Source organism: Euprymna scolopes, chromosome 2 (genome assembly GCF_053919585.1).
Source record: "Euprymna scolopes isolate OS-2025 chromosome 2, ASM5391958v1, whole genome shotgun sequence".
Lineage (NCBI taxonomy): Eukaryota > Metazoa > Mollusca > Cephalopoda > Sepiida > Sepiolidae > Euprymna > Euprymna scolopes.
The window spans coordinates 102,156,202-102,169,653 of NC_136483.1; positions in this window are offsets into that span (position 1 = coordinate 102,156,202).

Genomic DNA, 13,452 nt, shown 5'->3' on the forward strand with positions numbered 1-13,452 from the left:
GGATTAAAGGGAAGCACAATAACTGTACGTTCAACTATGTAATTTGGAATGACATGTAAAAATATCAAAATATTACTGGATTAAAGGGAAGCACAATAACTGTACGTTCAATGGTCTTGGTGGTTGAAAATGTATCTTTTGGATAACTATGTAATTTGGAATGACATGTAAACATATCAAAATATTACTCAAAACATGAGGTTAGAAACAACGACCACGTGCAATTTGTTTTTCTTTTTTTTTTTTTCTTTTTTAATAAACAAATATTCATCCATTTAAAGTTTAAAATTTTCGGCTTATAACAAAGCCCTCATTAGGATTAAAAAAAAAACAACAACTTTTTTTAAAAACTTACAATGGTGTCGTTTGGCACAGTTTATTCGTCGAAAATGGTGATTGTGTATGGTCCAGTCTAGTGGGTAGGCCCCTGTTCATGCGCTAAATTATTCAGAAAACAGAACAATCTGTTGTGTGTTGAATTTTTATTGAAAAAATAAGTAAATTTTTAAAATTAATTTTTTTAGTTTTAAAAGGTTAAAACAAGAATTGAAAAAAGTGTTTTAAATTCGTCGTTATTTGTCTTGTTTTATTTTTTATTCATTTTATTGATGTGTTTTAAAATTTTTCAACTACCGTGGAATTTCCACAGGTTCTGCAAATTTACTTTTATATACTACTAGCATGGGTGCCCGGCGTTGCCCGGGTGTTGAGAGGTGTATGCTGAGCAAAAAATGAAAATAAAAACAAAATAACAAACGGTCAATTTTTTTAACTTTGACCCCTATTATGACCCCTAAATATTTGTTTTGGGCTCAAATCAAGTTATTAAGTTAGATCCATGTCCAAGGAACCTATATCTAAAATTTCAAGTGTTTAGACCCAAAATTGTCGGAGGAGTTTGGTAGAGTTCTCAAAGGTCAAATCGTTGAACTTTGACCCCCTTAACAGCCAAATTTCTGGCCGAAAACCGATCACAAAGATTTTTCCAAATCTCAGTACCCTGTATATCAAATTTCGAGTCTGTAGACTAAAAATTGACAGAGTTATTGCGTAGGGAAATGTACACAGACAGACACACAGACACGTTCGCTTTTACAGATATATAGATTTCACTGATTATCTTTTAAATAATAGAGGTGCAACACTGATTTTAATAAAACTCGTAGAAAAAGATGTTAGGTCAGAATAGGTAATGGCTATAAAAGACTGCCAGTTTTAATTAAGTAGTCGAATATGGTGTTAAATAAAATTTGAAAAGTTTTGTTTAACATTTTGTATACATTTTTATTTTATCTATATACTAGCATGGGTGCCTGACGTTGCCCGAGTGTTTGGAGGTGTATTCTGAGCAAAAAAAAAAGGGGGGGGTAATTTTTTTTAACTTTCAGCCCTATTATGACCCCCTTAACATTTATTGTTTTGGGCTCAAATCCAGTTATTAAGTTAGATCCATATTCAAGAAACCTGTATCTAAAATTTCAAGTGTGTAGACTCAAAATTGTCGAAGGAGTTTGGTAGAGTTCTCAAAGGTCAAATCGTTGAACTTTGACTCTTTAGAAGCCAAATTTCTGGCCGAAAACCGATAACATAGATTTTCCCAAATCTCAGTACCCTGTATATCTAATTTCGAGCCTGTAGACTAAAAATTGACAGAGTTATTGCGTTGGGATATGTACACAGACAGACACACAGACACCCAAACATGTTCACTTTTATAGATATATAGATTAATAGGATAGTACGTGTGTGTGTTATTTTCTGTGTCACGCTTACACCCGGGTCGTTTAATTGTTATGTACTTCCATTTCTTGTAATAAATAATTTTATCCAGAATTCTTCATAAGTTTTGGTTTCGGTTTCGGTTTCGATTATAGCTGAAAGAACTAAAGTTATATCGTATTTTGGGGTAATTGCGCGAACTCGCTAAAGGTGCGCTTTTGGCAACCACGCATATAAGGAGCACTTTTTCTTTAGTTGTCGCAATTACCCCCCCCCCCCCCGAATTTGGCGCAATTACCCCAAAGTATTATTTATATATATATATATATATATATATATATATATATATATATATATATATATGTTTGGGATTCGGTTTCGATTCCAGCTGATAAACCCAAGTTACATAGATATATTTTTTAAATCGCAACATTAATATATAAAAATCAATAGAACATTAACTCTATAATAATATATACGAAAGTTACGAGAATTAAAATATCATATTTAAGCGTATTTTACTACCTGGCTACGCCGGGAGTCCTTGCTAGCTTGGATAAATACTTTTGCAGTTTTAACAAAATAGCTACAATAATATCAGAGCGTCTCCATTTATGCTGAATATCTACAGAATGCCAACATCAATATATTACTTACAAATCGGTCCCCTATGGAATTTCCACAGGTCCCGCTAGTTTTAAATAATTTCTTTAAAAAATTCAGTAGAGCCTCGGGATACGTCATTAAAAATTAGTAACACAATACAGTACAGTATATAATGCAAATGTATATAATCAAATAAAATTATTAGTAACACCTTAAGGCGGGGCAAATACCGTAACTAGGGGTCGGAAAACATCGTATTCTACGTCGTACCTGAAAAAAACCGTATCGTAGGGTCACCGTATTCCGGGGTTCTACTGTATGCAAATAGTTGCTTTTATTATATTGGGGGGGGGGTATATTTTTAAAATTTATTTTTATTTATTTATACATTTTTACAAAATAATTCACAAAAGGTGGCTAGATTTTTTTCTAGGAAAATATAAAATGCTTTTCTTTATATTTGTAAGAATTCATATCATAAATCATTTCTTTTTACAAATATAAATAAAGGGTGCAACGATAAAATTGTCGCCCTAAAGAAAACAACACTACAGCTGCATTTTAAAACTTTTATTGAAAAAAAAAAAAATCAATTCAGGTTACTTGATTATGTAGTAGAGCTGACATCTATTAAATGTATCCGCCTTCAATCTCAATAACCGCCTCGGTACGGTTCAAACTGGGAGCATGCCTTTTCCACAAGCGTTGGCGTGATCTTAGCAAATACTCGGCGATCAGGCTGGTTTCAGTGTTGTGGGAGGGCATGTTGGTAATGTTCTCAACGTATGATCAAACGAAATAGTCCAGCGAGTTCAAGTCGAGGGAGGAGGGGAGGGGCAGTGAGAGAAGGATATAAAGTCATAGCACTCCTTCTGAAGCCCAGCCTGGATCTCTTTGGATTTGTGGGTCGGTGCAGAGTCCTGCTGCCACACCCAGGATCTGCCAGCGGCCACCTGATTGCACCAGGAGATCACACTCTTCAGCACATCCAGATACACTTTGGTGTTGACTTTCAAGCAGACTTCGAAGATGTGAGGTGGCATGATGAGTCCCTCACTTGAAACCAAACCAAAGACCATAACTGTGGCCGGAAACTTTGTTTTCATCACTCTAGGCACATCCTTGTTATTCGTGGTAATCCAGTGATGCATTTAAAGGATGCTGGCTGTAGAATATTGCTAGGGTGAGCCAGCTAATCCAATGACGATGTTGTGCTGAATGGATGCCATGATTGACAGAGTAGTTCCTGGCAGAAGTCTATAACAGTAAAACCCCTGAATGCCAGAGCAGCTGGCATTTGTAGAGTGGCACCTGCCCCTCCTGGCATGTTCAGCCAATCAGGCGCCTCAAAATAGACCAATCCACCATCCCTGACTAATTGTAAGCTGGTCCAATGGCAATTAGCATACCACTAATTGCTACTGAATAAATATGTTGAAATTAGTTAAATGGTCCATAATGGTGGAGAGGGAAGGTAAGCGCATTCTTGATTCTACACTGGCAATGGTCCTGTTGTAATAAATCGGATCAATAGAAAGCATGAGTTGTACAGCGGCGCATCTCCGATCTCGCTCATTGAAAACATTGTGTCACTTTCAGACATGACTGAAGGCTCCCATCTCTCTTGAGATTTGTATGCAACTGGCCAACCAGCAAATGATCTTAAAAAAAAAAAAAAGACCGGTTTTCATCAAATGGGAATAAATTATGTCTTTTCTATAGCGACAATTTTATCATTCCACCTTGTATCCATATAGGGGTGTTTTTTTGGGTTTTATTTTTTTCGAAAAATATTATTTATTTTTATTTTAAGGAATAATCAAATGGTTTTATTTTATTTCGAAAATATAAAAATTTATTTTATAATAAAAATATTTTTTTAATGAAATAACGTCTAATAATCATAATATTGACGATTCGCATATATGATATGAATAACTACTGACGGATGAAGCTTGATATGAACCTTTTTCATGAGCTTCAAGTCGGGTATTTTTCTGGAGAACCAATAATAGCAAGCGGAAGCTTCATAATGTTTTCTACATCAACTTTGTATAAATTTACCGTTAAAAATAATAATGATGTTTTTGCAATTAATAAATGTTTATCGGAGTCAATACCACTTAAAAATGACCATTGCTTCTCAGCTAGGTATTCTATATAAATAAAACAGCATGTGTTTGTCTAAATGTTTAACCGATAAACTATTAAACTAATAGTCCCATAACGCTGAATTTAATAGGAAATAGTAATCATACACGAAGGATGGTTTATAACGAGTAAAATCTTTGTTTGGATGAATAGATAACGCGTACAGAAATATATTGGTAAGTTGAAATGCAAAATGTTCATTTCAACTATTAGTTCTGCGCACGCATAAATTTATTTATAGCTTGAGGTGGTTTATTTTAAATCTTTCTTATCTGTTGATAGCTCCAATGGTAGAGAACGTGGCTAAAACGCTAAATATTTTAGTTTCGATTCTAGCTGATGGCACCAGTCATTTAAAATAATTTATTTTAATCATCACTATATTAGGTACAATATTCAATAGAGAATTGGTTCTGTGATCATAAATACGAAATCTGCATAAATTATAATATATTTAAGCATATCTTACGACTAGGCAAGACCGGGCGCATCCCCGCACTGGTTGTCTCAAATTAAATAAAACGATCCAGTCTATTTTATTTAAACAAAGCATGCCGTCTGACGTTTCCCGGTCGTAAAATATGCATAAATACTATATTTTAATTCATACAGAAACTAAGACATGTATATACAAGTATTATGTTTTTCTAAACAGTTTACTTCTTGTAAGTAAAGGGGAAAAAATACTCGTGCTGAGATCGAAACCAAAACCTAAAGACAATGAGTCGAGTATGATAATCATTTGGCCAGCTTAACACGATCTTTAAAAAGCGTCTTCAAACCTACTTCTTAACATAAGGAATCTGTCATGCGAACGATTCACCCATGCACATTCATGAAACCGTTGACAAACAGATAATGACTCCCACGTACCGATTTTTCAATTCTGACTCCCTAGCAGCCCTTTTCTCGGATGGAAACTGATTAAAATGCTTTCCACGTGTCTGAATATCCTATATACCAAATTTCAGATCTGTAGATGAAAAATTCGTTGAGTATATAGGTTGAGAATTGTCTTTACACAAACACACATTCTCACTTTTATAGATATAGATTGTAGTAATTAAATTCATTAAAAAAAAAATTAAATGTCTGACTATAAAAATGGCAGCGTCAATAAAACGATCGTCACTTTTTGAAATGCATTTCTTTTAAAGGTGTATTATCTTAATTGATGTGACGACATGGTTTGATTCTGGAATATTTTAAACTGGATGAAACTGGAATTGTTTATCTTAACGTTATCAGATTAATTACAATTCCCATTTTGCTTCTTAAACATGGGTGAAAGGTGATAACGTAGTACAAACATGAAGTGGCTTAGCATATGGAATAAAAACAGCACCAACCCTATGCAGGTTTAATTGGCTTTCTCCAAAGGACGGAGTTCCATGCGAATATTAAATTCACAAGCGGTCCCCAGTCGCATGTATAGCCACCGTTAGGGGAGATGCCGACGTTAGGTTTTTGAAAATCATGCAGAGAGGTGTCAATGTCCTCCTACATATAGCGCCTCGAATTCCAAAATTGGTTACTCATCTGATAATGACCAGACTCAACGTTGTTTAACTTCGGTGTGTTAACGTGATGATGCTGTAGATATTATTATGTACATAATGAAAGCACGAGTTATTTCCTTTTGTTTTATTTTATTTTACTTTAGTTAGTTTTAAGAGATCAAGGGAGCTAACTCCTGGAGTTTTCACTTGATTCCATTACGATTTAGATTTATATGCGAGGACTATTCAGGTTAGATATTGTTTCTTTTATGATTGATATCTTCCAGGGATTGCTTCCAAGTTTGTTTTTTTTAATATTTTTTTATTTTTATTTATTTATTTATTTTTTTAAGGCCAGTTCCCCCCCCCCCCATCACAACCGGTATAATGTTTATTTCTTTCAGAGACCACGTCGTTTTTAGATCATTTTTAGGTCCTGATATTTTGTTCTTTTACCATTCAGCTCTATTAAAAGAGCCATAGTCATTTGGGACTGTGGCACCAATAATGAGTGCAGTTCTTTCGGATTTGTTCCATATTACAATCACTGTTTTTTTCTTTTTATGTAACTGTTGCCCACCTGTATGTCTTTCTCATAGAACACTCACCTTTCCGTATGATGTTATCGATAATGGTTTATATTCCCTGACGTCCGATGATTGGTCAAACTACATCTCTTCCAATGCAGGTATTTACATACTTTGTTGTGACAGGCAGTGTAAAGACCACCTGCAAATTGGATTTGGCATCCAGACATTAGGTGGCTCGGGCTCTCATTTGCTGATTGGGAAAACTTGTCGATGTGGATTTTTTGGTGATTAGTTTAACATGTTTAAAAGCTACCATATTCCTAATAAGATGGTACAAATGAATATTGGCTAGTCAAAATCAAAGTTTGAAATGAGGATCTACATTTTTTTCTTGCATAATACGTTTAAACAGCCTTTATAAATAATATGAAAGAAATTTTGAAAAAAAGAAAATGAACATTTTAGATTGGGGGATCACTTTTCCATATGTATTTAACGTACAATGAGCACCCACTTTTTGGCCATCAAGCGTTCAACGAGACATGCCATCTAGCATTTTTCAAGTTTGGCGATCTAGCGGGGGGGGGGGACAAAACATAAATACATTTTTTTTGTGGTGGGAGCAGGAATTACATTTGGAACATAAAATAACGATAAATTTAATTAATTTTTTATGAGACCAGTCTGTACTTTCACCTAACAATTTCATGAACAAAACGAACCCCAAAATATGACAAATTACATTTTGGGGGAGAGGAGGATTACATTAGAAACATAAAATGACGAAAAAGTACATTTAATTGCTTTTGGAATTAATTTATGGTAGATTTTTTTTTTTGCGATCGCACGGGCATTCGCTATTTTTATTGAAACAAAAGTTATTATTTATTTTTAATTATTTATTTGGGGGTGGGGTTCTTTCCAGTGATCAATATCCGGAGAATAGTTTCTTCTCTTCGTATCCTTTCTGCCGAAATATCTGGTAGAGAGGCTATCACGTACTTCTTTTTGGGGCGATTACATTTACATGTTTCTATTTGTTCTTTTATTTTTGGAATTGTTGCGGAGGTATCGACGTTGCCCACGATGAAAATGATTAGTGCAGCAGGTGTGTTCCAAACCGAACTTAATGTCAACCCCATGCTAGTATTCTATAGAAGTGAGAAAATGTGTGTGAGAGGGAGGATACTTCTCAACCTATATACTCAACGAATTTTTCATCTACATACTTACAATTTGGTATATAGGATATTCACATATGTGGAAAACTAACCCCGTTTCATCCGAAAAAAGGCGGGGGAAAAAAAAGCGCTTCCAAGGGGTCAAAATTGAAAAATTTGGTACGTATGAGGTCACCGGATTTCTATTTATGTTCAACTGTTTCACAACTGCGCATATTTATGCGTATTTTACGATCGGATAAGAGTGAAATAAAACGAATCCTCCAATAAGAAACCATAAAAAATGAATAATTCACGCTCGTAATTACTTGAATATGCAAATTAGTTAACCTTTATGTAGTCGCTCGAATATCCTTGACTAAGTAAATTAAGAGTTCGTTTTAATTAAATAGAAAAGGTAGGTTTTTAATATCAATGTCAGAGCGAGAAAACCCCAACTTTGTATATATATATATATATATATATATATATATATATTATATATATATATATATATATATAACTTGATTAAAATCAAATTCGATGGAAAAGGATTTTTTTTTTTTTTTTTTTTCAATAAATGAAAAACAAATAAACTATTTCGGCCGGTTCCGACCTTTTGCAGCAAGTTATAGACAATTACTTTTTCATCTGAATTTTTTTTTTTCCTTTAATGCCGGTAGTAGTCGTCCTGTCAACACAGTGTAGAGAGTACGACGTTGACGTGTGCAATGGTAACTGAAATGGTAACTTTAAACAGAAAAATGTAGAAAGTTTTAAAAATTTTATTCACGAAAACACTCGAAAAGTTCGAATACAAAAGGCGGTAAACGCACCTTCGAAAACTTTAATTACTACAAAGTAAAGTGTTTTATTTAATATCCTGACACTCCAAATCTGTAAAAGTAATTTTCTATTTTGACTAATATTCCTGATTTGAGGTAAAATAAGGTTTTGCCGTCGGATAAAAATGATAAATATTCGTCTTCAAACATTTTTAAAACATAAAATGTTTATCCTTAAAAAAAAAAAAAAAAAAAAAAAAAAAATGTATAATTGTCCATTATGTTTCAATTATTTGCATTTTAAGAAATTGGATTCATCACGTTTTGTATTCGAATTCTTCAAAAAATAAATAAGAAACAGATATTACTTGCCGTTTCTTAGTTTTTATTTACAAAACTATTCATGATAACAACTGCAATCTGAAGAAAGTATCTACGAAAGGTCCTTAAAAGATGAAAGTTTCTCTCCTTAGTTCGTAGAAATGGAGTCAAGCGCAATTAATTTTTTTTAATACTTGTAAGCGTTGGCTACGCAAGAAGTGTAGTGAAATTGCTGGTAGGTCGAAAGAGGTAGCCAGTTTGCGTACAAGAAAGTCATGAAAATGCAGATGTGGAGAAAGTATATTTGGATGGCGTAACTATCGAGAAGTTTTGATGCCTTGGGGATACTATTAACGCACGGGTTCGGACAGGAGCTACTGTGATCGCAAGAGCTAGGAGTGGATGAAGCAAGTTCAGGGAACTTCCGCCATTACTAAGTAGTATAGCATTACCACTGTCGACCAATGGGAGAGTCTATCAGGCACATGTACGCAATGTATGGTCAGTAAAGGTTTAGGGCATGGGTTGTATGGAGAAAAATAATATGAGAATAATACGATAGATGCGAGTTTTAAGAACAAACTTAGATTTAATGACCTCAAAGGATCATTAATCTAATAGTATAGAGAGATACATGCACAATAGGAGACTTTGTTGGTTTGGTCTCATTGAAAGAATGAATGAGTATTCTTTGGTTAATAGACACAACTTTTGAGGTAACAGGGCCATTTGGTCGGCCAAGGAAGTGATAAGAGTGCGTTGGTGAGAAAGGGGGATAAATAAAAAGGACCAATCAGAGATAGGTTAGTTTGGAAGTCAATTGCTAAGAAGCCGTTCAACACATGCCAGCGTGTAGAATAGACGTTAAACTAAATGCCATCAGGTCACTAAAAGCAAGACATTCGCATTTGAAATCAGTCAAGACAGGTGGCCTAATGACGCTTGATTTCGAAACAAGTCACAACTGATACATGTATGCACATGTGCAGTCAATAATGTTTGTGTAAATAAATACATGCATTAATATAGCCTTACTTGTTATTGAGCACTATTTTATAAACACCGGCATTTCACAGATTAACATCTAGGAAAGCACAGCAATGCAATTATAATAACTACAATATATATTAAGTGTGTGTGTGTGTGTGTGTGTGTGTGTGTGTGTGTGTGTGTGTAGACATGTCTCAAGCTATATACTCGTTGAATTTTTTTTTTATTTACAGACCTGAATTTGGTATCTAGGGTATTCAGACGTGTGGAAAACTAAACGGGATTCATCCGTGAAAAAAGGGTAAAAATTAAAAAATTGGTACTTTGGTCTCATCGGATTTTTATCTCAACTTTTACACGACTGTACATGCGGTCGTGAAACATAACAGCTTCCTTATGTTAATAAGTAGGTTTAAAAATACTTTTAAAAAATTGCGTCAAGCTGGTCTAATGGTTATCGTACTTGATTCGCTGTCTTTAGGCTTTGGTTTCGATCTAAACTAGAGTATTTTTTTTTTTTACTTACAAGAAGTGAACGGTTTAGAAAATACAATACTCGCATGCACATGTCTCAGTTTTTTTTAAAATAATTTAACGTTACGTTTAATACATACGGCGTTTCTGTTTATAATGAATAAGAAATCTGCATTAATTAAAATATAATATTTATGAGTATTTTACTAGCGGGCAACGCCGCACGGCCTGCTAGTATATATATATATAACTGCTCTTCACTAAAATTGTGAATCACTAAATCTAGCGATAGTTCACCACCTTGGCCAGTATAAACTTCTTTCTAGCCATTAGCATGAATTTAGATAAGCCAGTTCTATCATAGATATCCTAACGGTCGTCTCTAAACGCATATACCATCCGCTTCACAAGGCGGATGAAGCTAGGGTAGTAGTTCTCAGAATATTAAAAGCCATTGACAAAGTATGGCCTGAAAATTAATTTCGACAGTATTGCTGGTCGAATATTTAATATAATCAAATTATTTTTAGCCAAATGGATGATCCAAGTCGTCTTCGATGGTCAGACATCCAAACAACCTCACGTTAATGTAGGTATACTCCAAGGATTGACCCTTAGATCTTTATTCCACATCTTCATAAATGACCTCCCGTATGCAATCGTGTCAGAGATGGGTATATTTGCCGATAATATTACATTGGAATCTCGACACGTGGGCAGTAAAAAAAAAAAAAAAAAAAAAAAAAAAAAATGTACACACAAAGGTAATGGACGAATTCTTTAAAAAAAAAAATTAAAATAATAAAGTCTGCAATAGAATGTGTGTAAAAATAGATTCTAGCAGTTAATGCTACTAAGACAAAGATCCTTTCTTTTAACAATCATAGAAACTTATGAACTCTGCCGAGTCCTTCAGCCTCACTTTCTTTAGGAAAGGACTTTTCTAGCCTCTCACCGTTTTCTCTGCTGGAGCAAAAAGCACAGTCTCCTATCCATCCGAGTTCGGTCTTTTATTCCTTTCAAATTTCGGAAATTCTCGCGGTTAGGCTCACCCTCTTTCCTATAAAACCAACCACGGCTTCCACTTCTTCCTCTCCCAGCCACTGGGTGTTGACAGCAAACAGAGCAGACTTTCTGTCTTTTTTTTTGGGGGGGGGGTGCATTAGAAGAATTACTACTACAAACCACCGATAGCGATGGCTAATAGAGCCTTGCCCGAGAGTAAAACATTAAAATTATTAGAACAAAGACATAGAAAATACTGCCAAGGCTACTACAAGAAAAGTAGGATCCCTCTATTATGCTAGAAGAGCTAAGAGTTATCCTACATCTCTACAAAGCCACCATTGGAAAAAAGAGGTTTTACACGGTCTACAGAGATACAGATCCTGTCCTATTGCAACAACAAATATTTTTTTTTTTTTATTTTTTTTTTTACATACTTCGATGGAATGTGCTTTTACGAACTAATTGCTTTAGCAGCTCATTTGACATAAATATTCCTAACGAACCCGACAACCAATTAAATCGCAACCCCCTTTTAGTGTCAAGATTTCCAGATGCCGAAAGGCTTTCTACTTTAATAGCTTATTTCTTCGAGTGCTACACATTGGAATTATCTCCTTGTTCCAAGACTGTACCAAAAATTTAAACGTAACATCCTGCTGCACAATTCTAACTTAGGATGCCGTGATGACTATGGCCCCAGATTTGAAGTACTTCTTTACGTCTTGGGGATAATGTGATTTGGTTTTTTTTTGGGGGGGGGGGCTGAATTTAAGTTAAAAAAAAATGTAACCGAAATATTTTACTTCGTGCAGGATGAGTGCAATATGCGATCTGCATTCAAATCGGGCATGGTCTTTAGCAGTAGGTACAGTCAACAGCCTTAAATCTTAACCCAAAGCAAAAAATAAAAAATAAAAAATAAAAAATAAATAAAAAAAGCTGACAATCTGTACATCCTATGCTAATCTACCTCGCTGCGATTCTATTTTTTTTCAAGCGATTACGATAAAATAAAAATTTATAATTTAACTAAGAGATCAGTTTCGTATATTTTTTTTTAACGTAAAACGATTACGAATTTCACAGTCGGCATTTTCTAACCAGGTAGCGTATAACCGAAACTGTTTTTGTTAAGCGAGATAAATTATGCGTGTATGTGTTTGTTTGTTTTTTTTTGTTGTTGTTTTTAGGGGGGAGGTCATTCTAAAAAACAGTTTGCATGTCATAAAAAGTTACTTTTAATCATCTCAAGAGATTTTATCCGTCTGTTTGTAAATCAGTCTTTTTTTTACGTAAATATATGTTTAATTTACAAACTAAAAAATGGTACTCATGCACTTATTGGTCCGTGCTGAAATAATAGTGTCATTTAAAAAGCCATTCTTAACATGGGGAGGGCGTTTTGTACCTATTCTGTACTTTAACCTTACAATTGAAAAAAAAACATAAACTTTAATTAAACTTGGATATACGATCTAAAAAAAATAGCGCGGATCAGTAAGTGCGTTAACACCAAAAAAGTAACTACGTTCATAAATAGAAAACTGGCCTAACAGTAAATAAGTTCCCAACAAATAAAGCGGATATCACGACTGAAAATACTAACCAAAACCTCGAGACCTTCAGTTCTGGATTTTACTGACTGAGCTATTTGGATTTTCTTATAATAAAGCTTAAAATATTACTTTAAAATAATTATAGCTTTAGCATGATGTCAGATTTATGACATGTTTATAATAAAAGATTAAAAAAAAAAGTTAAAATCTAACTCATTTAAAAAAAAAAAAAATAGGTAAATATTATCAATAGTGTTGAAAATTATTTTCAATAACTGGAAACAATTTTGGATTATTCGGCTACTTCGAACTACTGTTCTCATCTTGAGTGTCATATTCACAACGTTTCGACCCATGTAAAGTGACCTTCTCCTGAAGGTTCAATCCTCGGTGCGGACGACCGAAAAATACAATTGCGAAATACTTAGGACCTCTATCCAGTCATGGCTGGCGGAACGAGAGCATGCTACCTCCGTGAAGCAAATAAAAGGTTCTGTTCAAATTCCGTGCAGATTCCAGAGTTTGATAAGATACACGTGAAGAAGGTCGGAGGTTACATCGACCGAAACGTTGTGAAAAAAAAAATCAGACTCAAGATGAGAACAGTCTGATGCATCAAAAAAAATTCAGAAACGTCATACTTTACAACTGAA